The sequence below is a fragment of the Erpetoichthys calabaricus genome, chromosome 5, assembly GCF_900747795.2.
Source record: "Erpetoichthys calabaricus chromosome 5, fErpCal1.3, whole genome shotgun sequence".
Lineage (NCBI taxonomy): Eukaryota > Metazoa > Chordata > Cladistia > Polypteriformes > Polypteridae > Erpetoichthys > Erpetoichthys calabaricus.
Window position 1 is genome coordinate 3,931,206 of NC_041398.2, and position 27,057 is coordinate 3,958,262.

Genomic DNA, 27,057 nt, shown 5'->3' on the forward strand with positions numbered 1-27,057 from the left:
ATTATATTCATTGCATTCTTAATCTGAATCACAATCTGATTGTATGGGTGGTTACCTGGCAGGTAACGCCTATGCTTAGTCATCAAGTCGTCTAACATCCGCCACGTGCCCTCTTTTAATTGCGAGAAGCAGATATATATAGCCAAATTCTCGCGCTTCGTTGCAGCGAAGTACTGCTTTTAATTTTTTATTAAGAAGAAAAGAAAACCTTTTTAAACAGATCGAAAATATACCAATAACAATTTGTTAAGGATCTGTTTTTTTGTGAAGCTCCCTTTTCACAGCTGTCGCGCTACGGCGTGTGTTTCGTTTATTTGACAGTATGTAGATCGTGGTAATTACATTCATGGCATTCGTTTTCTGAATCACAATCTGATTGTATGGGTGGTTACCTGCCAGGTCACGCTTGTGGTTTGTCAGCAAGTCGCCTTACGTCCGCCACGTGTCCTCTTTCTGTTCCCAGAAGCAGATCATAGAATGGTTTTAATAGTTTACTTTCAAATAATGCAAAGAGTATGCGACATGTGTTTTTCCGTAATTCTGGGCTCATCAGGCGTACACACTCACAGCATCCCCTCTCGGGAATCGAATCTCTATCATCAGCGCCAGAGATGAAGCCCCTAACGTTGCGCTACGGCGTGTGGTTCGCTTATACCTTCTAATGTCTTCTCATTAAACTTTTATCTCGCGAATATGTTATTGCAATCCGCAGCGGGAGCGTTTCTATAAACTTAATTTAAACTTACGTTTTACACCGTGCTTTGTTTCCCTTATGAAGATGCTTGTATGCTTTACTCGCTCGTTTCTTATTGTTTCGCTCCCTTCTCAATTGTTTAATGAATTTTTTGTTCTTCGCTGTTTGCGGCTCCTCCTTCATTTGTCCCTACTGCGTTCACAGTCTTTTCACGTGATTACGTGGGAGGCGTGATGAAGTGACACTCAACTCCTCCTCCCACGGCCATCGAGCTGCCGTCCATTACAGTATATTGTGAAAAAAGAGGTTCCAGTTATGACCATTACGCGTTGAATTTCGAAATGAAACCTGCCTAACTTTTGTAAGTAAGCTGTAAGGAATCAGCCTGCCAAATTTCAGCCTTCCACCTACACGGGAAGTTGCAGAATTAGTGATGAGTCAGTCAGTCAGTCAGTCAGTCAGTCAGTGAGTCAGTGAGGACTTTGTCTTTTATTAATTAGTATAGATATATATATATATACACACACACACACACACACACACACACACACACACATATATACATACACATATACATCTATACTAATAAGAGCCAAAGCCCTCACTGACTCACTTATCACTAACTCTCCAACTTCCCGTGTTGGTAGAACGCTGAAATTTGTCAGGCTCATTCCTTACAGCTTACTTACAAAAGTTAAGCAAGTTTCATTTCGAAATTCTATACATAACGGTCATAACATCGACAACGTCTGCCATGTTAAACTTTCTTATTTATGGCCTCATCTTCACGAAATATGGTAAGCGGCTTCCCTGCGCTAACCGAAACCAATGTACGTACTTATTTTGGTGGTATGACACCACTCTCGGCCGCCATATTGAACTTTCCAATGGTCTTTGTTACTTAATGGGCCCATCTTCAAGAAATTTGGTACGTGGGTTCCCAACGCTAACTGAATCCTACTTACGTACATATATACGTCCATAACCTGCAGCTCGGTCCACACTCTGAATCCTCCAGGCACTCCTGAGCATAATCTAATTTTGAAGGTTGGGGCACCAGTAATGTTACTGAGAAACTTACAGCCACCAAAACTTTGTAATGGCACGAGATTTCAGGTCACATGCCTGCAAAAGAACCTAATTGAGGCAACAATCCCCGTTATACCCTCTGATCTCCCATTTCAATTCAAACGCCTCCAATTTCCAGTAAGGCTCTGCTTCGCAATGACAATTAATAAGTCTCAGGGACAGACCCTACAAAAGGTTGGCATTGATTTGAGGCAAGATTGCTTTTCACATGGCCAACTATACGTTGCATGCTCAAGAGTAAGCTCAGCACACAGCTTGGTCATATTACAACCGGAGGGGCGAACTGACAACGTGGTATACAAAGAGATCCTTAACAAATAATTATTGGTACATTTTCCCTCAGTTTATTATTTAAAATTTTAAAGCAGTACTTCGCCGCTGCGAAGCGCGGGTATTTTGCTAATCTTCATATAAATGTGGAAATACACACATTTAGCAAATATTTGCAGAACTGCTAAACTTTATGGGGTTCTTTCCAAACTGTTAAAGGTCAGCAGTCCATCTCACAATCATATGGTGTAATTATCAAGGAGCTGACTAAATGTAATTATGTCTGATCACTAAATAGGTGCAGAATTAATGACTTACTTAATTATGTGAGAACATCTATACTTTAAAGCAACTTAAAACTTTATGCGTATTGTAAGAATTTTAAATCTAATCCCAAACATCAATATTAACTGACATGTGAGTGTAACGTGTCTCTTAGAGAGGCCTGAGGTACTCCAGACACAAGTGATCAGAACACAAAGAACCTCCGCTCAGATTAATGAGAGCACTCAGCTCACTCGACTGTCCATGGATCACACTGTGTATCTCATCCTAGACTGTTTCATGTCTTCCACCCAGTCTCACCAGGATAGGCTCCAGCTCCTATACAAGCAAATTCAGACACCGCAGGAATAGATTTCTCTGCCAAACTACATTTACATATCACTTAAATCTTTTGTTTATTTAGCTCCCATTAAACTCTAAACCCCACTCACCTGTTTTCCTTCTCTTTCCATTTTCAGCTCAACCTTTTCATGACTGTTGTGTTCAGTCATTCCACACATCATGCAGATGCATGTGTTGTCAGTTCTGCAAAACATCTCCAGACTTTTCTGATGCTTCTCACAGAGTTTCTCCTTCAGATTTCTATCAGGATCAACCAGCTTGTGGTGCTTCAGGGCCGCTACTTCATAATGAGGCTGCAGGTGAGTCTGACAGTAAGAGGCCATACAGGTCAGACAGGACTTTAATGCTCTGAACTTCTTCCCAGTACAGAAGTCACACACCATGTCTCCAGGGCCGCCATAATTCTTAGATGGAGGAGCACTGAGTCCTGTCTTTTTTAATTTCTCGATGACTTCATTCAGCAAAGTGTTTCTTTGGAGTGCAGGCCTTGTCCTGAAGTTCTGTCTACACTGCGGACAGAAGAACTCTTGGCTGTGATCCCAGTAGTCGGTGATGCACTTCAGACAGAAATTGTGACCACAGGGGATGGTCACGGGGTCAGTCAGGGTGTCCAGACAAATTGAGCAGGTGAACTCATCAAGTAATTCACCCAGCTGGGCTTCAGCCATCGTCAGTCTGAGGAGAGACAGGCAGAGAGAATCAGTCAGACAAACAAGGCAGTGACTTGTGAAGACACGCAAGTGAAAGTTTGTCTGTGCTCAGTGAGGAGGAGGAGGAGATTTAAAGAGAAAGCTGAGAGCTCACAGAGAGAACATCAGAGGAGATACTGAGGGTGAACAGTTAATGTGAGACAGGAGCTCAAAGAGTGAAGATCAAAAAAGTGACAATATGACATACAATGACAGAAGAAATGACCTGTCACAGGGGATTTAATTCACGTCACTATTTCTTATTTATGTATTGCATACTACAATCCACATTAGACAGACTCAGAGCTCAGTGCAAATTTACAAATGGAATAAAATGAAAATAAAACACAACACATAAATCACCATAAACAGATTTGTAATGTTAGAGCCAGGCAGCCCTTAGCACACCAAGACAGCGAGCTGTTAAACTGATTATTCATTCTTGTTATGCTGGTGCTCTTTATTAATCAAATTGTCCATCCCATAGTAAGTTCCCTTCTCTAACTTATCAAAGTTATAGGACTGTTAGGAGGAGAAGAAACAATTGATGCTTGCTGCCCCGTATGCGACCTTCGATGAAATAATTTATTGCAGCAGTACTGTCTCTTTCAAATGTACTAACCCCCAATTCCTGTCCTTCCTTTTATTTCTCCAAGTACCCAATCGCCACAAAATAAGCTCTTTAATAAATGTCAAGCCATCTGTAAGCTTAGAACGCTGATTCTTCAAAACTTTTAAGGAACATTGAAATATCTTCGTAGTATATGTTTAATTATTCAGGCCATCTATCCATCCAGGGTCGCTCCAGTCCCAGCAAGCATATAGCATGAGGCAGGAACAGTCCCTGAATGGGGTGCCAGTTCATCATTACCGCTGTCCACCGTGTCGACACATTTGATCACAAAATACATTATTTAAAATGAAGTTAAAAATTTATCTGTATAATAAAATATATATGCTTTACTGCATTTCATCTAAAAAATGATATCAAGAGCTCCAAGAAGATAAAGCCAGGACATCTAAATCAATTTAGAAGCCAGTCGTCATTATTTGTAAATACGTGCACTTTTCCTTTGAACAACAATAATAATAATAATAATAATATGATAAAAAAACTATGAAAAATATACAGTATGAAAGCATAAGTGTCTCAGGTTGTGCCATATTACAACTGAAATGCAAGTTTACAGTGATGTGATTGTACTTATAAGTACAAACAGTTCTACAAGGAGCACCTGATGGACTGACTGAGTGCATTTATAGTTCTTGGGATGAAACTGTTTCTGAACTGCGAGGTTCGTGCAGGAAAGGTTCTGAAGTATTTGCCGAATGGGAAGATTTCAAATAGACTGTGTGCATGGCTGAGGCAGCATGTGCTAGATGCTGTACCCTGATATTTCTTTCCGCTCTTGACACAGCCAGCCGTAGAGCTTTCCGATCAGCTGCTGTAGAGCTGTGATTCCACACTCATATACGGTGGGTTAAAATACTCTGAGTGGTGCAGTGAGAGTAACAACGCTAAAGCAGCTATAGTATTTGGAATAGTTTGGTCATTCCGTGCACAATTATATGGTTACAGGATGATTACAATCAGATGCCTTAAACTAAAAAATGATATGCGGTAAATGTCAGTGTATTTGATAAAGCTGCGTCACGGATATGAATCAAAAAAATAAGGGGGAGCCACCCAAGCACTGCTTTGACGCTGGGTGCCACCAGTTTGTAAAACCTACCTGAAAACTTGCGTACACTATGGTTTGAGCTGACGTGAGAATGTGTGTCGCTTTATGTTAAGTTTAGTTTTTGTACATCATCATGTGAGTGTGGAAACGGGCGTACACAACATTTTTGTACATACGCACCATTTATACATGAGGCCCCTGAACACCAATATAGTTGACACACACAGTGTCAGGTATAAACATTTCATTGGTGACCTAGACGAGTGAATGCAACCAATGGGTGATGCTGAGAGAAAGGAGCAATGAGACGAGCACCACAGAACATATAAACAGCTTGTACACTGAATTCATCTCATAATCAGAAATATAGACATGTAACTGTATCAACAGCATTAACAGAAGATGGTTAACCATTGGTAATCGGAGTTTGCAGGGCAGTTAATTCACTGTAAAATACAGAGGCAGAGAGTAAACTCAGCCAGTGACAGTGCAGTTAGAGACAGAGACTAAATCACCACAAACTCCGGTTCATTGTCAGAAATGGTCTCAGCAGTAGTAGGGAAGGACAAGCAAGAGAAGCAGTCGGCAATGTGATTCTGTGACCCTGGATGATAAGCCGCAGTGTAGTTAAAACAGTACAGTCGCACGGTCCAGGGTGCCATCCATATGCCAGGGCAAACAGACACTTTGGAGGACAACAGAGTGGCCAAAGCCTGATGATGGTGTGGACAGGAAATTTCAACCCCACAAGCAAGCCCTCCACTTCTCAACAGCCCACATACACCCAAGGTCCTCTTTATCCACTGTGGAAATCTTCAAAGTGCTATCAAATGTTGTGTTGTGGTACTTTTTATAACTTGATGATTATATAAGTAGCACACCTTTATAATGCATTTTTTATTTCTATGTATTTTCCTTTGGCCATTTGTTGACAAAAAAGAACAAAAGGAAATAATGACATAATTTCGATAAATAATATTAATTCTTGGATATTTTAATGGACAGGATATCTTTTAATGTTTATCTTTTGTAAGGAACATAGCAGTATAATTTAAACAATTGTAGATCTCAGAAAGCAGAAACATTAGGTATGCTAAACTGACAAAAAAAAAAGTACCATGATAACAAACTTTAAATGTTTTATACTTTTAATTCTTGCTGTTCTCAATAGATATCTTAACTTATAATGATTAGCCATATTGTAATCATCATATTAGATTCATTTAAATGATAAGGTAACTAACTAACTGACTAATAACTCCTGTGGGCCCACCACCTACAGGAGGAACGGGGTCTCGGTGGAATATAATGTGGGCAGCAGTCAAAGGCAGAGGCCTTGGTGAATGGGAACCCAGACACACAAACTGACTCTTGGGACGGACATGCGGGGAAGGAGCTGGAGTTGGAGGGTGAGGTGGAGAGCTACCAACTAGATATACAGTAGTTGGTGGGCTCACGTCCTCCCACTCAATTGGTTCTGGAACCAAACCCCTTGATAGAGGCTGGACTCTCCTTTACTTTGGAGATGCCAGGGGTGAAATGCTTCAGGTGAAGTGTGCATCTTATTGTGTCTCTGCCTGGTCGATGCTGTATTGGAGTTTGTCCTGGAGAACGAGATGGCTGCTTTTTTGTGGCTGATGTTCACAGATGGGACTAAATGTCAGTTTGGAGAAGCCGGCCTTCTTGGAGGGCCTGAAGGGTATCCTGGAAATGGTCCCAGCTGGGACTTCATAGTTCTGCTGGATGATTTCACCGCTTTTGTAGAAAATGATGGAGACACCTGGAGATGCATAATTGGGACAAATGGTCACCTTGATCTAAACCTGAGTGGTGTTTTATTAGTGGACATCTGTGCTAGGCATGGTTTGTCTATAACGAACACCATGTTCGTCAAAAGGTGTCTCATAAGTGTACTTGGTACCAGAACACCTCAGGCCAAAGATCTATGATCAATTTCATAATCTTGTCATCAGATTTGCACACTTGGGTGAAGTGAGGGACAGAGCTCTCAACTGATTACCACCTGGTGGTGAGTTGAGTCAGATGGTGAGGGAGGCACCTGGACAGACCTGGAAAGCCCAAACAACCAATGAGTGTTGACTGTGAACGTCTGGGGGAGGCCCTGTCCAGAATATTTTCAACTCTAACCTCCAAAAGAGATTTTCCCACATACTGGGAAGGCTGTGGGAGGAGTTCAAAGAGACCATGGAAGTGACTATCAATTGGGGTCAAAGAGGTTCTAGCAAACCATCAGGCAATTCAAAAAATGGAAGGCAGGGATTCACCCAGGCTGTTCTCAGAAAGGGTGGAGAAGTGCTTGCCTGGACTGAGGATGTTGTCTGGCAGTGGAGGAGCTCCTGATCCCAATAGACACATCCTCTGTAGAGGAAGCAGAGCCATAAGATGAAGGGGATAAGCTGAGGTAGTTAAGCAACTCTGCAGACGCAACACCCCAGGGGTGGATGAGATCTGCCCAGAAATGCAGAAGGCTCTGGACATTGAAGGACTGACAAGCCTTTTCAAAGTTGTGTGGTCATCAGGATCCGTGCCTCTGGAGTGGCAGGCCAGGGTGGTGGTCTCCATTTTTAAAAGGGGAAACCAGAAAGTGTGCTCCGACTACTGGGGTACAACAATCCCCAGCCTTCCTGTGAAAGTTTATGCTAGGGTACTAGAATGGAGACTCTACCCAATTGTGGAACCTCAGATCCAGGAGGAGCAATGTGGATTCATCTAGGCAGTGGAACGATGGACCAGCTCTTTACACTCCCAAAGATTCTGGTGGGGGCATGAGAGTATGGCCAATCTGTCTACATGTGTTTTAAGGACTTAGATAAGGTGTATGACCGTGTTCCTTGAGAAAATCTGTGGGGAAGCTGAGGGAATATGGGGTTCTGGAGCCCTTTCTCTGTATAATCACAGTGAGAGCCGTGTCTACATACTCTGAAAAAACATCAGCACCATTTCCAGTCAGAGTGGGACTCCACCAAGGCTGTACTTTGATTCGTATCCTGGATGTGATTTTCATGGACAGGATATCAAGGCATAGCCTGGGTTGGAGGTCTAGTTCAGTGGCCTCAGAATTGCATTACTGATTTTTGTAGACAATGTGGTTCTGTTGGCTTCATCAGGCTGCAAACTCCAACATGCATTTGGAAGGTTTGTGACTGAGCGTGAATGGTGAGGGATGAGGATCAGCACCTCCAAATCTGAGCCATGGTCCTCAGTAGGAAAAGGTGAACTGTTCTCTCCGAACGAGAGGTGAGTTACTGACTCAAGTGGAGTTCCTGAAATACCATGAGTGAGGGGAAAAGGGATGGCGAGATTGAGAGATGAACTGAGGTGGCAAAAGCAGTTATGCTTATGTTATACCGATCTGTAGAATTGAAGAAGCTAAAATGAATTGTGAGTAGCAATACAGCAACTTTAGATAATAGCTTATGAGATGACACTTATTTTTGATTAACAAGCCCAGCTTGACCCAATCCTATTTTGTTGAACTGAAACTGGCTGAAATAAGCCTGGCTGGTTGAATTGGGCCAGACTGACTCACTGAGTGAACTTCGTGGCATATCACGTCATGTTCATAGTAACAGAGTGCTGCCTGGAAAAATGAATAAATATGAACTGAACATTTCCAGGTATTAAAAGTTCAGACATGAAAACAACAGCCATACACTCCATTACAGCCCATAGAATGCTGACAGGCAAGCAAAATGGAGCAGAAATGGAAGAGTGGAAAAAAAACATTATTTGGAGTTTAGGAGCAGCTAGATAGAGCTGATGGCAAGAAGTAAACTCTGGAAATGACCTCAACCACTCCAGAAAAATGAGGACTGTCACTGGTGATGGCATTTCCTGGGAGAGCTGAACCACCGATTGTATGTGCTGTTTGAGGATGTCCTATTGTGTTCACCTGTCAGTGCTCTACTGGCTCTACTGTACATATACAGATACAGTACATATATACATACATATACATATACATACTGTATATGTATATATATATATATATATATATATATATATATATATATATATATATATATATATATATATATATATATATATACAGTATACACACATAACACACACACATATATATATAATAGAGGGCTCTTCGCGGATCTGCCACTTGCGTATGGGGATGCGGGTGTACAATTTAAACAGATTGTTTTTTTCATGGGAATTGTTACATATGCATAATAGAAATAGCTATTTTACATTACAGCGAGTAATTAACCATAGTAAAAAAGAGTAAAACGTAAGAAATTGAAAGAAAATTATGTTTCATGTTGCGCTAGAGGTATTCGTTGCGTTTTACATTTTCATTGTTTTAAACTTAAACTTTAACTGTAAAATTTCAGTAAAAACAAATTTTTGAATTAACTTTTCATCAATATCGTACTGAATTTTGATTTTGTGTTTGGACTTACATCGTGACAATGCAACGTATAACTGTCCGTGAGTGAATATCGTTTCTTTCTCTCTAATAAATTAACCAACTTTTTTGAATGTTTGTCCCTGTGATTTGTTAATTGTCATAGCAAAAGCTATTCTAATTGGAAACTGTAAATGTCTTAATATGAATAGCATATCAAGATCTCATTTTGTGTCTAATGTTATCCACTGAAGATGTACTACATTATCTTTCTTGTCGCCTGTTAAAATTTTACATGCTAGAATTGTTCGACCAATTATGAATACAACTAATCCTTTCCTATTCCATAGCCCATCACTCAGACATAAATTATGCAATAATAATACATTACTGCCTTGTGCCCGTGACCCTGTGTTCGGATTCAGCGGGTTGGAAAATGGATGATACATTATTACGATACATTATTATGATACATCCTTCTTTCAATAGTAATTCGAAGACCATACGGTGTTAACGGTTGTATATATTCTTTGGGATATTGAAAGTTAATGTTTTCCTTTTCTGCAACATCACCACCTACTGTTTCAGCATAGTCTATTGATACACATTTAACCAATTTACCATGTAACCGATCAACAATTTTTGCGTTAATTTGTTTGACTTCATCATTTCTCGGTGCTAGGATTGCCCATGTACTCATTTCTTCTGTTGATAACTCTTCAGGATAAAATTCTTCAATAAGATTTGGACATAATAAGTCTTCTTTTATTGGGAACTTAAAGTGAGAAAACATAAAAATGTATAAGAGCTGAGAGCACAGGAACTTAGTCTGACAAAAGCACTCACACCAATGAGAGGTGAGAGGACCGCGGGTGTGGGCCATGAACTGGAAATGGTGGAGAGGATGGCGGTACTTGAAAAACTCTCTTGGCAATGCTCTTGTCTCAAGATTTTCTTTTATAAAAAAGAATATATATAAATATATATATATAGTGAGCACTGCTGCAAAGGGACCCAGCCAACTTTCAGAAACCAATTTTCTTGGTAATTTTCTTTTACTTTTTTTTTTATTTTTGTGGTAGCGTTGCTGTGCTGCAGAGACCCTTTTTGTGCAGTTGGAGGAGTATGAGGAGGGGTTGTGGAGGAAATGGCTGAGTGTAACACGCTATGTAAAACTGCACTGTTTAACTAATCTGTTTCTACACATCCCCTCCACAATTAATCTTTTTGTTATTTTTAAAGGTTAGCTTGCTCTCTTAATTAGTAAAACTTTCAGCTGCTCTCCTTCACATCGTACTTTGTGACAATTTGTCCGTTATGTGCAATGGATGTCAAATTTTGCTGGCTATGTTATGGGGACTGCTGAAGTACTAACGTTAAAGAGTCACTTGTTCTGCTTGATTTTCTGTTATTTGTCTTCAAGTTCAGACAAGAGGCATCTGCAGATCCACATCTTCAAATATGGAGGAGCCCATAACATCAGTGCCAGGACTGCAGGAAGGCCTTGTCAGTTCAACAGCTTATTTATTTATCTATTTATTATTTATTTATTTTGACATAAACATTTCCATTTATATTTATTTCCTTGCCAGATGCTTTTATCCAAAGTGATTTACAAAAGAGGTAAACATAATTTTTCCAAGCTACCTTTATTGTCCAAACTCTTGGAAAAAGTCATCTATACCCAACTGAAGTCCTTTCTGGACAAACATGCAATTCTGGAAGTGTTCCAGTCTGGGTTTAAAACTCACCACAGCACTGAGTCCTCTCTGTTAAGGGTTTTTAATGATATTCTTTTGACAGTGGACTCTGGTGACTGTGTACTAGTTATGCTTTTGGATTTAACAGCTGCATTTGACACGACAGACCATGAGATCCTCATCTCTAGGCTGGAGCAGTGGGTGGGCATCACAGGTTCAGCTCTCCAATGGTTTAGGTCCTATCTTTCAGATAGAAGTTTTTGTGTCAGCATTTTACTTCCACCTCTGTTGCCCTCCCCTGGGGGGTACCACAGGGCTCCATCCTGGGGCCTCTTCTGTTCTCCTTGTACCTGCTGCCACTCGGCGCTATTTTTCAGAAACACGGTATTTCCTTTCATCCTTATGCAGATGACTGTCAGGTGTATTTCCCTCTGAAGCGCCAAGGTCCATGTTCTGTCCAGCCCCTGCTTGATTGCCTTATTGACATAAGGAGTTAGATGGCATTAAATTTTCTAAATTTTAATGAGAACAAAACAGAAGTCATGCTATTTAGGCCCAATAGCCCCAGCGGGACCCCCTGCATCGACGTTTCCACTGTGGCTCAATTTGAGAAATCCATAATCACAAATTTAGGTGTAAAAATGGACTCCACTTTAAAACTTGATAGCCATGTGAACTCAGTGGTAAAATCTTGCTTTTTCCAGTTGAGGCGGCTGTCAAAAATCAAGCCTGTGTTGTCTAAGTGCAACCTTGAAACAGTGATACATGCTTTTATAACATCTCATCTAGATTACTGCAATGCGCTTCTTTTTGGAATTAGCCAGGCCTCCATGGCTCGCCTACAGCTGGTGCAAAACGCTGCTGCTCGATTTTTAACTGGCACAAGAAAGCATGAGCATGTTACCCCGAATTTGGCTTCCCTCCACTGGCTTCCAATTCGTTTTCGAATCCATTTTAAGATCCTTGTATTTGTTTTTAAATCTTTTAATGGATGTGCCCCTCTTTATTTGTCAGAACTGCTGCAACCTTACGTACCATGTCGCTCCCTCAGGTCAGCAGACCAGATGCTTCTACGCGTTCCCAAGGCACGATGCAAACTCCGAGGTGAGCGAGCTTTTTCAGTTGCAGCCCCAAAACTCTGGAATGATTTGCCGTTGCACGTTAGGCAGGCTCCTTCGCTAGCTGCCTTTAAATCCTTTTTAAAAACACATTTTTACTCTCTGGCTTTTAACCCTGTATAATATGTTCGGTTTTTGTATACTTTTTATACTTTCTATTAAGAATCTCTTCAGTTCTTATGTGTTGTTTTTCTTTGCACAGCACTTTGGTCAGCCTTGAGGTTGTTTTTAAAGTGCTTTATAAATAAATAAATAATTGAGTAACGTTAGGCTGGGAAGTGTCAAAGGACAGGTAACAAAAGATGACTGGCACAAGTGAAAAGATGTGATAACTAATAATGAACAATCAGAGAGTATAATCAATAAAGTAGTAAAACTTAAACAACAAGTCCACCAACAATATAAAGATGACAGACCATAGTTATTGTGTATTCTCCTTGTTTTTGACCCTTTTATTTATTCACAACACAGACGGGTCTTCTTAAATGCATTGAGGGAGTCAGCAGGTCAGATGGAGGTTTGCACCTCAGTCCACCAACTGGGAACTCCACAGGAAGAGAGTCTGGACTGAGACTTGATACCCACAGAGGTGCCATCACCAGACGCTGTTCATGACTGAGAAGGAGCAGAGCGCCTCACCAGAGGCTCCACATACGCAGGGCTGACCCATTTGATATTTGGTGCCTTGTATTAATCCCTGAGGGGTCCTTTCACATCACCTTTAGAGGTCTGAGTGCTGGGTCAGCCATTGTGCAGCAATCCTGTAGCCTCTGAGCCACCAAGGATTTTTATTACCACCATTTAGTTTTATTATTATTTTTATCTTAAGAGAAGTGACCCGTACTATATAAGTTATTTTTTAACTGCGTAAAACTGCTTCAGGTTTTATGTTAGTACAAAAGAACTTGGAACGGTCAGAGAGCTTGTCTGGTCCTGAGTCAGACGATGCTCGTGGCCATCTTATTTAATGCCTGCTAAGGACATCTGTCTGTGTCCGCTCTCACAATGGGGGCTCCTCACATCACTCTCACAGAACTGCTAAAGTGGGTTTTGAAACCGGTGGACTCTTGAGCGTTACAAATGGAGAGGAGAAGAGCAGACTTGGAGAAACTCGCCTGTTTGACAGTTCACTTCACTGGCAGATGGACACTAAGCTTGGATGCTCTGACCAGTTCAATCCCAGCTTCACCTGAGTCATTTCCAGGTGACTTCAGCTAAGCGAGCCGTTTGACCCTCATGTAGAGCAATCAGCTTAAAGCCTCCTTGAGGTCAACACAGAAGAAAGTTGGGAAACATCAACTTTAAACTAAAAGGATTGTTTTACAAGTGACATGAAGTAAATGAAACAAAACTAATATTGACTTTGGACCATACAGCATGTTTGACGGATTTGTGGAAAGATCAAATAAGACCAATAACAACTAGAAACTGCCTGCCTTGAGATACAATGAGCGACGAACTGGTGCAGTGCCTGCGAGCGCCGTGCAGGTGAAACCACGTGATCTGTGAGAACTGCACTCAAGTAAGACCAGAAAAACGGGATTTACAGGAAAGACACGGCTGCACCTCAAGTGACAAGCAGGGACTTCTCAGGTACTGTGATTATTATGGGCCACTTCAGGAATCTATGACAAAGCTGTCAGTTTGTAATTCTTTAACACAGAAACACACTGTAGATGTGTTCAGGATGGGCTTCATAATAACTTTAATTTTTCTGTTGCTATTTGTAAAGCTCACACGTAGGTGTGAAGCTGTGCTACACAAAGATATAAATGTCAATGTGGTTTAAGATCTCCAGGCCAGGTAACTCCGTCCTGCTCCATCAGCTCAGTATAATTTAACGTCTTTGTTACCAACAGTCAAAAACGAGATTCTGAAAGTCACCTGCCACCCCTCCAGGGTCCTGCTTGACTAGAATATCACGCGTTACTCGGAGCAGTTTTTAGTTCTGCTCTCCTTACCTGTGTATGTCCCTGATGTCCCGTGAAGTGACAACGTGACTTTATTCAATATGCCGCTGTGGCCCCCCGACTTCGGCAGGCGTTGTGAGGCCAAACCTGAGACTGCAGCAGGACTCAGTGTATCTGTCAGCTCTCCGGCTGCTCTTCTACATTACAAACACACCGCAACCAGGAAGTGCAGGTTTGTGAATAAAGTAACCGACAGGAATGCTGTCTGGTGAGTCTTCATCGGTCACGGGGCCCACTTTACCATCGGGTGCTCCTTATTAACAGATATTATCGGACATGATTACAATACTGACATGCCTGCCTTTCTTTGGATTACAGACGCACTCAGATTGCTGGCCCCTTTACCTTCACTGCCCCATTGTCCCATCTAAACCCTTGATGACCTTTCATTTTGGAGCAAATTCTTTTTGTGTTTCCTTTCTTACTGTCATTTATTATTTTCAGTGAGTCCCAAATTGTCAAGAATTTCTTAGGCCTCTGTTAGTGCAGGTCTGGTTTGGTGTGTTCATGGTTCAATTCAGTTATTTTATATCATTAATAGTTATGTAGTTTGAAGTGTTCTACTTTGTACCATTTATTATGATTAATTATGATTGTTATTTTATTTTTCTGATTCATGAACGCCTCCATGTTGTTGAGGACAACTCCACTGTTGACAAACAACTGCGCACTTCTATACATTTGAAAACAATAAAGTAACAAATAAATTCACACTGCAGCTCCATTCCCATTTTATCACTTATATGTGACAACAATCTGAATTTTATAGAAATATGTTTTCCAAAAAGGATAATGAAATCAAAAACTTTTCAGAAAGTATTTCCACTGTTCTCGTGATGACTGTTTTATATCCAAACCGTCCACATCGCTCTCAGTATTCTTTGGGCCTCTTGTTTCTTTGTTCAGAAATGCGTTTCTTCAAGAGCTTCAACATCAGCATCCAAAAATGTTAAATGTGTGGAAGTGTAAAATACGGGAGTGTTAAATCAGAGTCCTATTGTAAATGCTTTATGTCAGAGAAGGGCGCCCACCTCCATTAGTAGGAGGGATGTTATATCTGAAGGCAATGATATTACACTGACAAAAGGAGAAAGATGGAGGAAGGTATAAAGTGATAAACTGTAAGAGGTTCTTGTTGTTGAGTACACAAGAAAATGATGGAGGAAAACTGCAGGACACCGAGAGACTAAACATCTGCCATCTGAGTCTGCAGAAGGGAAGGAGCTCCATTAGAAAAAGTGTGAGTCTGAAATATCAAGATACCCCTGAGGGATACACTGGGGTGCCGGCCTACTTGGGACAGTCTGTACAGATCACCATTAATAATAATAATAATAATAATAATAATAATAATAATAATAATAATAATAATAATTCATTACATTTATATAGCACTTTTCTCAATACTCAAAGCGCTATCCACACAGGGAGGAACCGGGAAGCAAACCCACAATTTTCCACAGTCTCCTTACTGCAAAGCAGCAGCACTACCACTGCGTCATTGAGCAAGAGAACTGTCCATCTGCAATGGAGAACTGGACACGGCATTGTGGGGCACATTCTGTGTTGTCTTTAATTAACCCGACGTCTCAGAGATGAGTCGTTTGTGAAAGCAGAGAGAGAGACTGAGCTTCACTGTTTACTGGATTGGTGAGGAGTCAACCTGTTTGAGCTGAACTTGGTGGGGTTTGGAAGAGTTTGGTGGTCTGTGTTAATGATCAGGTTTGGACCTGTGAGGCTGCAAAAAAGAATTTAGGAGGTTAGCAAAAGTGTTATTGGGTCAGGAGAAGGTGGCCATTTATGTGAGTAAAAAATGTAATATTGGGAATGAGGATTTGCTTTTACGTTTGTGACTTAATTACTGTATCAAACTATGACATTGTACACAGTCAGAGGTTACAGAAGGATTTGTCTCTTTTGATGTCTTTTGGTTTGATGGTCTTTGCGATAATTGTTGATTTTTTTAATAAAAGGTAGATTTACAATTAAAAAAAATCTTTCTCTTTCTCTTGGCTCATCCTTATTTATCGTTCTGATCATGTTTTGCCTGTTTACCACTCAATCTTTATTTTATATAGCGTCTTTATTTTACTCATTTTATATTGGACTTATTGAAACGTATTAGGTCCACGGAGAAGTAAAAAAGGTGTATATCGAGATTACAGTCAACATTTCCACTTTAAACCCTTGTGTTTTCTCTCTCTAGTTTAACTTTGCCATGTCCTAAACTTCATTTTTAAATCAGTGTTTAATTTCCTAGATTTTCTCTGACCACATCATAGCTAATGCAGCACTTTAAATGTGTAGCTGCGGCTGGCAACGATCTGCCTCTAAAGACACGTCGGTGAGGAGCTGGCTAATATGATAGCCCGTGACTTTTTCCATTTTCCATTGTGGAGGACAAAGGATTTAAAACTTTTGTCCAGGCATTAAACCCCATGTATCTTCTCCCCAGTAGAAAAACCTCATCCCAAACAATTACTCCACGACTATATAACACGTGCTGTGTTACTGTATATATACTGTATGTCACATGGAGAGGCCTGTCCGCTGTAAGCAGACATCAGAATTCAAGTGCAGTCCTCTCTCTCACTGCTAGACGGCACTTAAGGAATCGCTAATATGTCACTTATTGTTTTAGAAATAAGACGTGATAGTATTCTTAGGTGTATTTAAATATCTGTAATTTAATTTTTATTATTATAGAATGTAATAATTTAAAATGTGGAATTATTAAAATTACTAACAAATTCATGAAATTTAGTGAAAACCAAAGAAATGTTTGAATTTTATGTATTTTTTATCACATGGATTTTAATTTTAATATGTCACATGTGTGACTGTATAGTTTGATGATAAAAAAATATTAGCGATGCCCCAGTCTGATCCAGACACTTCTGCCAATAGTCCATTCACAGCGTGGGTCACTGAGAAGTGGCAGGCTGGAGGGGTCACTGTTATGTACTTAAGTGGAATGAGTCTGATGTGGGATATTGCTCTGTCTGATTTTAATTTTTGTATTTTAGTTTTGTTTATAAAGTGTGTTTTATCTATTGTTTGGTGTCCTTGAGTGTTTAGAAAGGCACCTACGAATAAATAAAATGTATTATTATTATTATTATTGATTAGACTACAGTGGGACTGGCAGTAGGGAATCATCACCATCATCCTCCTCAATATGCTGCACAGACTGCCATGACGATGAAACACCGCTATTGTTCTTTGTGTTTGGCAGCTTCAAGTGATGATCTGAGGAAAGCCAAATCCATTTGTGTGACATCATCCCTGTGGGTTTGTGGTCTGCCTGATTTCTTCCTCCCATGTGTCGTTTTGTGACTAGGACCTGTGTGTGTGTGTGTGTATGTGTGTTAAGCATAGGGTGGGAGAGGAGACCGGCCTACTGAACAGACTTGGTTAAGTCTCGTAAACCCTGTGATAATACGGTTTGTATAACCAAGAAAATGAAGAAAATCTGTGAAGGAGCTGAGAGCGGAGAGCACCTGCTGTGTGTTGCGTGTCTGTCTGTCTTGTCTTGTGTCCTGTCTGTTATGTCCATTTTGAAGTTTTCATATTTCTACAATCTTTGTGCTTATCAATAAATCATATTATTCTGTTTCTTAGACTGAGTGGGCTTCAGTTACCTTAAGGGAGTCTAACAGCTGGGGGATTTACTGAATAATCTGATAAATTACTGACAAAGAAAATGAATTATCTGATAGATTAACATCCATCAGTCGATTCTCCTCACCCACACCATTGACACATCTGTGATGATTAACAGTCAAGAACTTACTACGGGATGGACCATTTGAATAATAAAAAGGACCAGCATGGCTGCATGCAAATATGTTTCTACTGACTGATGTGTTGTGTTTTATTTTCATTTTATTCCATTTGTAAATGTGCACTGAGTCTGTCTCAGGTGGACTGTTGTATAAAAAAAATAAATAAATACTGACGTGAATTAATCTTTAGCAGACCCCCTGTGACAGGTCATCTCTTCTCTCAATTTGTGGTCTTCACTCTCTGAGCTCCTGTCTCACATTAACTGTTCACCCTCAGTGTCTCCTCAGATGTTCTCTCTGTCAGCTCTCAGCTTTCTCTTTAAATCTTCTCCTCCTCCTCCTCACTGAGCTCAGACAAACTTTCACTTTCGTTTCTTCACAAGTCACTTCCTTGTTTGTTTGACTGATTCTCTCTGCCTGCCTCTCCTCAGACTGACGATGGCTGAAGCCCAGCTGTGTGGATTACGGGATGAGATCACCTGCTCGTTGTGTCAGGACACCCTGATTGACCCCGTCACCATCCCCTGTGGTCATAATTTCTGTCTGAAGTGCCTTACTGACTGCTGGGATCAGAGCCAAGAGTGCAGCTGTCCTCAGTGCAGATACACCTTCACCACAAGGCCTGAGCTGAACAGAAACACTCTGCTGAATGAAGTCATCAAGAAATTAAAGAGACCAAGACTCAGTACTTATCCATCTCAGAGTTATGCTGGCCCTGGAGACGTGGAGTGTGACTTCTGTTCTGGGAAGAAGTTCAGAGCGGTGAAGTCCTGTCTATCCTGCATGGCCTCTTACTGTCAGACTCACCTGCAGCCTCATTATGAAGGAGACGCCCTGAAGTACCACAAGCTGGTTGATCCTGATGGAAATCTGAAGGAGAAACTCTGTGAGAAACATCAGAAAAGCCTGGAGATGTTTTGTAAAACTGATGAGACGTGTATCTGCATGATGTGTGTGGTTACTGGACATAATGGGCATAAAATGATCAAGCTGGAGACGGAGAGGGAAGAAAAACAGGTGAGTGGAGTTTAGTGTTTAATTAAATCTTTTTGAACAATTTTAGGTTTAGGAATTTCTGGCAGCTTATTTTGCAGCTTCAAGTGATGATCCGAGGAAAGCCAAATCCCCTTGTGTGACGTCATCACAGCGAGTTTGTGGTCTGCTTGGTTTCTTCCTGTAATGCATCATTGTGTGACTAGGATCTGTGTGTGTGTGTGTGTGTGTGTGTTTGTTTGTTTGTTTGTTAATCGTAGGGTGCGAGAGTAGACCGGCCTACTGAACAGACTTGGTTAAGTCTCCCCAATCCAGTGATAATATGAATTGTATACCCGAGAAAATGTAGAAAATCTGTGAAGGAGCTGAGAGCAGCGAGGACCTGCTGTGTGTTACGTGTCTGTTAGTATTACAGAGATATTTATCCATTTATCTCATCAACCTGATTTTTGAACCTGTCCTGGTGAGACTCGGTGCATGGCATGAAACAGTCCAGGATGAGATCCCCAATATTGTCCATGAAGACCTGAGTGCTCCCATTACACCCAGTGGAGTTTCTTTGTGCTCCAATCAGATTTTCTTTTGAGCACCTAAGGCGTGGTGGCCCAACTACAGCTTGCTGACTAGAACTCGCCACTGATAGGAGTGCAAGTGTCACATGGGCTACAGTTGAAAATATCAAACATTCTTATACTAATAAGGTGATCTTAGCAAGGTGATGTTATAGTTGCCTGATATAAGTGTAGTAAGTCACCCTGCACTGTCATGGTTCACATAATTCAATGTAAGTTTGACACATGAATTGAGACTCTCTGTAGTGCTGACACTTACATGGTGTGTTTGATGGGTCTGCCTTGTCTTGTTTGTCCATTTTTGCCTTTGGGTTGATCTCAGGGCTTTTTAAACCTCATCCTACTGAAATATTTTACATACACTAACTGACAACTGGGGTCTCTGGAGACCCCAAGGACAATTTAATATAAGAATCAATCATTATAGAAAAATAATAAATACAGCAAACCTTATTTCTTATTATAGCATTATTAGTTATATAAATAATGTAAAGAAAACATAGATTATTATTATTGTTATTGAAGCAATTTTACAATTAATTTGCATATTTTGTATATAATATAATTGAAATAAACACACAGCCAATCAAACTTCAGTACTTTCTAGAGCACACAGTTTGCCTCATGCTGGCCTGTGACAGGATTAGCAAACAGCAAACACAGCAAACAAAATTCCTTCCTTAGCTCTGTGACCTTTCTTATCGGTGTCACAGGGATAATGAAGGTATATTTTGATTTGCACTGTTTGCTGAAGCCTGGGAAACATGATCCTCATTCTCAGTCCCCTTATTCCCTCCCTCAGGGCTCTCCTTATTTAGAATTTATCTCAAAGCTTCATCTGCTTGCCACTTTTGCTTCAAAAAACAAATGCTGGTGCTTACTATTATATAGTTATATTCTAGATTTATTACAGCCAGACACATGTTGGAGCTCTGAGAGACCCCTGAAAAGCCTCTCCTTCTCCTTACTACTATTCACTCTCCTTATCACTCCTTCTCCACTGAACTTGCCTCAGAAACCAACAAGCTGCTCATCCACACACATGTCTGTGCTTGGAATGAAGAGTACTTTGGGAGCTGAGCTACTGACATTGTCCACATATCTCAGAAAGGTGCAAGCTTGTCTGCTGCCACTCGCTCTCCTCTTGTTGCTTTATTGTCAAACCTCATGTATCTCAAAATTAGTTGGAATCTTGATCTAGACATGGCTGTAGTGAACACAGGGCTACAGGCCAAAGGGAATCTATTGACTCCTGGTTATCTCCAGCTATTATGCAAAGGCCAGTGACTGCTGTTATCTCTGTGTCATCCACTGCTCTCCAGTTATAAGTTCAGTGGCTGGGATGGCTGGCATTCCATTCCCTGATTCTGTGTTCAGCCTCTCTGTTGGTTTCTCACACTGTGACATTGATACAGTACAATACAATACAATGCAATTTATTTTTGTACAGCCCAAAATCACACAAGAAGAACCGCAATGGGCTTTAACAGGCCCTGCCTCTTGACAGCCCCCCAGCCTTGACTCTAAGAAGACAAGGAAAAACTCCCAAAAAAAAACTCTTGTTGGGAAAAAAATGGAAGAAACTTTGGGAGAGGAAGTTCAAAAAGAGACCCCTTTCCAGGTAGGTTGGGCGTGCAGTGGGTGTCAAACAGAAGGGGGTCAATACAATACAATACACAGAACAGAACAAATCCTCTATACAGTATAAAAAAAATTACAAGTATAGAAGAGAATTTAACAGAAGATCATATCATCTCTGGGGTCAGAAAAAATGAAAAGATTCTTCAACGTTTGTGCACTTTTCTGCCTTTGTTATTCCTGGATTATCTCTGATGATGTTAGCTGCCTCTCTTCACTCTGCTGGTGAAGGACTTCTTTACCAAACTGTCCCATTTTTGCCACAATATGGTCCTGCTTATGGAGTAAGTCAGTGGTACTATGAAGTCCCGAGGTTCCTGCAGTGGTGTCCATTGCAGTGTCTGTGTGAGCTTCATTTTCAGTGTCACTGTGTTCAGAAGCCTCTGTAACGTGAGCTTCATGATCAGTGCCTGAATCTTCACTCCCTTCAGAGCTCTCCTCATGTAGAATTTGTCTCAGAGGCTCCAAATCTGGCCTGTTTTGATGTGCTTGCCATTTTTCCCTAAAAACTAAATGCTGATGTTTACAAAATCTACATTATATAATTATATTCTAGATTTATTACAGCCAAACACATTGTGGAGCTCTGAGAAACCTCCTTCCCCTTACACATCTCAGCTTCCAACGTATTACAATTTCTGTCTTTCCACACTCACACCCTGTCTTCATCATATTTTACATTATTATCTGTTATAACAGAACATAAACTTTACATGTTATAGTTACCTAACACTTCATGATGAAGCTGTGCATTGTATTTCAGACTCTGAACTTATCTCACCTCAGAACAGCAGTCTCTCAAGTTGTGGACAGAGCAGCTGTGGAAATCTCGAGCTGCTGCTGTGTCTGTCTGCTTCTGAATGACTAACAGAGTGTCACTACACCGATGACAGTGTGTGACACTCCAACTGAGGACCCTTCACAAACAGTGGCAGAGTAAACTGTTACATTTATTAAAACTGCATAGGCGGGATTGGGGGCTTTTGACATTTGGATTTTTAAAAAGCAATAATCAAAGCAGAAACAGAAAACAATGATGTGACATTATTAGAAACAAACTGCTTGACAAAATCATAAATAATAGGAATGATAAAAAACAACTGTGAGGTACAACAAAATATATACCTGTGGTGTCCCCAAAGACCCAAAGTCAGTAGGATGAATGACACATTATTGTCACATGTCATTTTATATTGAACTCCACAGTTAAGTCTAAGATTCCTACAACACATTCAGCTCAGAAATTTCAATATAGTATTACTGAATAGATGTCCTCATTTTAATTAAATAAGTAATCATACATTTCATTAGTGATTGGAGATAAATGTATTTATTGGACAGTAAGGTCATTTTGTATGTCCACACCCTGGAGTGATGATTCAATTTCATGTGTGATTATGACAAAGACCAGGGGTTGGCAGAGGTAATGTTGCAAAGTCGCTCAGCGTGCCAACCTAAGCCCACCATATTTTAATATACAGTAATCCCTCCTCCATCGCGGGGGTTGCGTTCCAGAGCCACCCGCGAAATAAGAAAATCCGCGAAGTAGAAACCATATGTTTATATGGTTATTTTTATATTGTCATGCTTGGGTCACAGATTTGCGCAGAAACACAGGAGGTTGTAGAGAGACAGGAACGTTATTCAAACACTGCAAACAAACACTTGTCTCTTTTTCAAAAGTTTAAACTGTGCTCCATGACAAGACAGAGATGACAGTTCCGTCTCACAATTAAAAGAATGCAAACATATCTTCCTCTTCAAAGGAGTGCGCGTCAGGAGCAGTGACTGTCACAGAGATAGAGAGGAAAGCAAACAAATCAATAGGGCTGTTTGGCTTTTAAGTATGCGAAGCACCGCAGCACAAAGCTGTTGAAGGCGGCAGCTCACACCCCCTCCGTCAGGAGCAGACAAAGAGAGAGAGAGAGAGAGAGAGAGAGAGAGAGAGAGACAGAGTTTGTTTTTCAGTCAAAAATCAATACGTGCCCTTCGAGCTTTTAAGTATGCGAAGCACCGTGCAGCATGTCGTTTCAGGAAGCAGCTGCACAGAAGGTAGCAACGTGAAGATAATCTTTCAGCATTTTTAGACGAGCGTCCGTATTGTCTAGGTGTGCGAACAGCCCCCCTGCTCAATCCCCCTACGTCAGGATCAGAGAAAGTCAGCGCAAGAGAAAGAGAAAAGTAAGCCGGGTAGCTTCTCAGCCATCTGCCAATAGCGTCCCTTGTATGAAATCAACTGGGCAAACCAACTGAGGAAGCATGTACCAGAAATTAAAAGACCCATTTTCTGCAGAAATCCGCGAACCAGCAAAAAATCCGTGATATATATTTAAATATGCTTACATATAAAATCCGCGATGGAGTGAAGCCGCGAAAGGTGAAGCGCGATATAGCGAGGGATCACTGTACAACAACCACTGAAACACATTAACTTGATCTTATATTAACATGTTTCCAGTACATTACATAACTATTCTATTCTTGGTTGATTATTCAATATTTTAATTCAAATAGGAACAAATACAAAAACTAAGTTTTGCAAAATTTAAGTTCTGAAACCATTATTTTTGAATTTTGTTAACATTGTCAAATGTATGTTTTGCTAAAACAGAAAGTCCAATAGTTTGAAGAGCAAATCAATTGAATAAATCAAACCCAAAGCACGTCATTAAAATGTTTAATGCTGAGTAATCATTGATTATTATTGACCTGAGTCATTAATTAATTACGGTGACCCTTGTCCTTCCTTCTCCTGAGCTAATTGTTCAATATCAGGTGTGTATTTGGTGACTTTCAGCTTCACACGGGCGTCAAGAAACTTCTCTGTGGACTCAAAACAGATTTCATGTGTCAGAAAATGTGTTCACATGTATAAGTCGACCAAAAGCCAAAAGCAAAGCAAATGCAACTTTCTTCAAATAGGTGAACACTTCAGGCAGGGATGTCCAGGGACTGAGGATGGCAGCTGACTTTTCCAAGCAGTTTCCTTCAGGTCTAAAAATTTTATCATCCATAACTCTGATGACTGATGACATTTCAAAATTGTCAGCATCCATCCGCTTGAAAAGAGACATCAAATGTGGTGGTAGTAAGATCAGTTAAGGTGGGCTTGATGTGGTAAGAAAATATGCGGCCTGTAAATTTGGAAGTCTTGACCTTGTTTTGCAAACTCTCCTGAGCAGTTTGACGTACTTCTGAAGCTCATCTCTGTTGACCTCAAATCGATTTGAATGAGCCTTTATGTTTGGAGAGTGTTTGTAGATGTTAGTGGTAATAAAAGAGCAAAATATATCTGTTTGCCCCTGACCTTGTAAACTCAAGCTTAAGTCACTCAGGTGTTTAGTTACGTCAGCCAGAAACATCAGCTTACACAGTGAGTCGTCGTCATTCAGTTCTGGGAAATGTTCTCTTTAATCAAAAACAACTTGTTTGCTTCTATACATTATAAAAATCTGTTCAAAACATTACCTCAGCTAAGCAAATGGACATTACTGTAAAGCAGGAGGTCTGTATATGTGCTCTCCACTTTTTATAGAAGAGACTTGACTTGCCTGTGGGTCAATGAGAGCGAGAAACTATGAAGCTAACTATCTTGATAACAGTTTCCATTACAGAGTTCAAGCGCAGTGACAAATTCTTCACACACAAGCTCTCCTGGTGCATAATGCAACCAAAGCTCAATACTTGATGTCCAATATGATCCTGAAGAGGTTTGAGAAATCCTTTGATCTTTTCGACTGTTGCAGGGGCACATCAATAGTAACACCGAATATTTTATTCATGTTGATGTTCTGATTTTTGAAATAGCTTAGAAATGCAATTATGATGTCCTCTCCCTTGGTTGTACCAGCAAGAGATAACAAGTAGCACAGTTCTTTATTAATACAGTCGTTGTCACAATATTTCCCAAGTATAACTAAGCATGCCATGTCATTCACATCGCCAGTTTCATCAAGAGTAACACTAAATACAGCTTGTTGTAACCCAGTTGTCTGTTTTACTGTTACATTTTCAGCTATATCAGTTATGTGTCTCTCAACTGATCTCGCACAAGGCGGTATTTCTCAAATCCAACACAGCATTGTTTCTTTATTTGGTAAGTCACTCAACAAAATTTCAGCACTGCTCAAAAAACAGTTTCCTTGGCTATTTCTCCATCTCTGAAAGGTTGGGCCTTCAAAGCCACACTCTGAGCAATCTTGTAACTTCATTCGGTTGCTTTATTTTTGGTTCCAATTACTTGATTGAAAATACTAGTTTGTTTTTTGTCACTACAAACAACCATTTTATGGATTCACATGGACTGATGTTTTGTTTGATACACTTGATGTACAGCACACGACACTTTCACAAAATAACGCACAAACAGCACAATCCTGTTCTTGTATGAATCCATATTTGTTTATCCAAAAGTCTTGAAATGAGTGGATATCAAGTTTATGCCTTTTTTGAGTCATTTTAAGGGCACCGTATTACTTAATAACAACACCAGCTTTAGTGTTACGGTGCACAGACTGTACTGGCGTGAGTTAAGCTGCCCCTGCCTGCCACTCTTTCATTGACTCTTTTTAATTAAGATGTCAGTTCACTTCACCAGGACTCTCCTTGACAGTTTTGGGTGTCATCTGATCAGTCTGATCAACCACAGGCAAATGACACCCAGCAATGTCTCCGTATGGCACTCTTTATCACTTTATGACTAAAGGAGTCAAAACTCAACCTCTTGCAAACTTGATGGACACAACTTTACACCAATTAGTAGCAACATCAGCTACAGCATCAAGTCCACAACTTCCTTTATAACCCTTTGTAAGCACTAGAACTCTGATCTCTGTCCCTGGATTAGCTTCTGCCCTGTAGTAAGACCCTTATTAAGACCCAGCCTGGTAAAGGAAAGTAAGATGCACAGGTAAGAGGGACCCCACATAAGACTTCTCTGTAAAATTGTTGAAGGAGGGAAGCAGTTGGGCACAGAAGACCAAGCAGTTGTACGTTTTTTGCCAGCAAAAAGTGTGAAACCTCAAAGACTTCTTTAAACTGCAGAACAACTCAACAGCTACAAGGAGAAAAGGCCAAGAGAGAGAAATGAATCTGTTAGAAGAAGGACAAAGCAAACTGAATGTTCTTCCATGTGTGACAGAGGAAGCTCTCCATGGATACAGCAATCTGGAGAAAGCATCACCTCCACCTGAGTGACCATAAACTAACTCAGGAGTTCACCTGCTCGGAGTCTGAGAACTTCTGACCGTGACTCGGTAGTTAAGATAAAGCCAGGGGGTGAATTCTGGGAATTAACATCACCATAACTGTGTGAAGGAGAAGACTTTAGCTGTTGTTAGGGTTTCATCATAAATTCAGGGAGAAAACTAAAGTGGACTTGTATCAGTTCAGAACAGCATCACACACACACACACACACACACACTCACACAAGCACACACACACACATACACACAGAGGAGCAGTAAGTGAGTGCTGTCACAGTGCTGGCTTTAGAAACTTGGTCTCGTAGCTCAGAACTGATTCATCTAACCTTCTGTAAGACCAGACCTGTTATGTGACTTTTTCCGTAAGTACAAGAAACAGAACCAACTAAGATAATGCAGATATATGTATTGTGTTATTTGCGAATGCTCTTTGTCCATATAAACTTGTATATTTACATCTTCAGTTATCCTTATGTTATAAATATGTTGTTTATTTTGATTGGTGTTCATGTCCTCCGGGTGCTTCAGTTTCCTGCCAACAATCCAAAGATATACAGGTTAGGTGGACTGACATTGCTAAATTAGAACTATTGTGTGTGTGTGTGTGTGTGTGTGTGTGTGTGTGTGTGTGTGTGTGTGTGTGTGT

General features: G+C 40.5%; 3 protein-coding genes and 1 pseudogene across 3 annotated transcripts in view; 2 read left to right on the forward strand and 2 right to left on the reverse strand.

The window, feature by feature from the left end:
* Nucleotides 1-3,467, reverse strand: part of LOC114652555 (tripartite motif-containing protein 16-like) — a 593,234-nt pseudogene extending 589,767 nt beyond the window's left edge.
* The window catches only part of LOC114652426 (E3 ubiquitin-protein ligase TRIM16-like), a 1,019,527-nt gene that overhangs the window by 812,227 nt on the left and 180,243 nt on the right, over nucleotides 1-27,057 (forward strand). The gene's annotated exons all lie outside the window — the stretch shown is intronic.
* LOC114652497 (tripartite motif-containing protein 16-like) overlaps nucleotides 1-27,057 on the reverse strand; it is a 642,127-nt gene that overhangs the window by 170,803 nt on the left and 444,267 nt on the right. The gene's annotated exons all lie outside the window — the stretch shown is intronic.
* LOC114642076 (tripartite motif-containing protein 16-like) overlaps nucleotides 1-27,057 on the forward strand; it is a 920,397-nt gene that overhangs the window by 84,048 nt on the left and 809,292 nt on the right. The gene's annotated exons all lie outside the window — the stretch shown is intronic.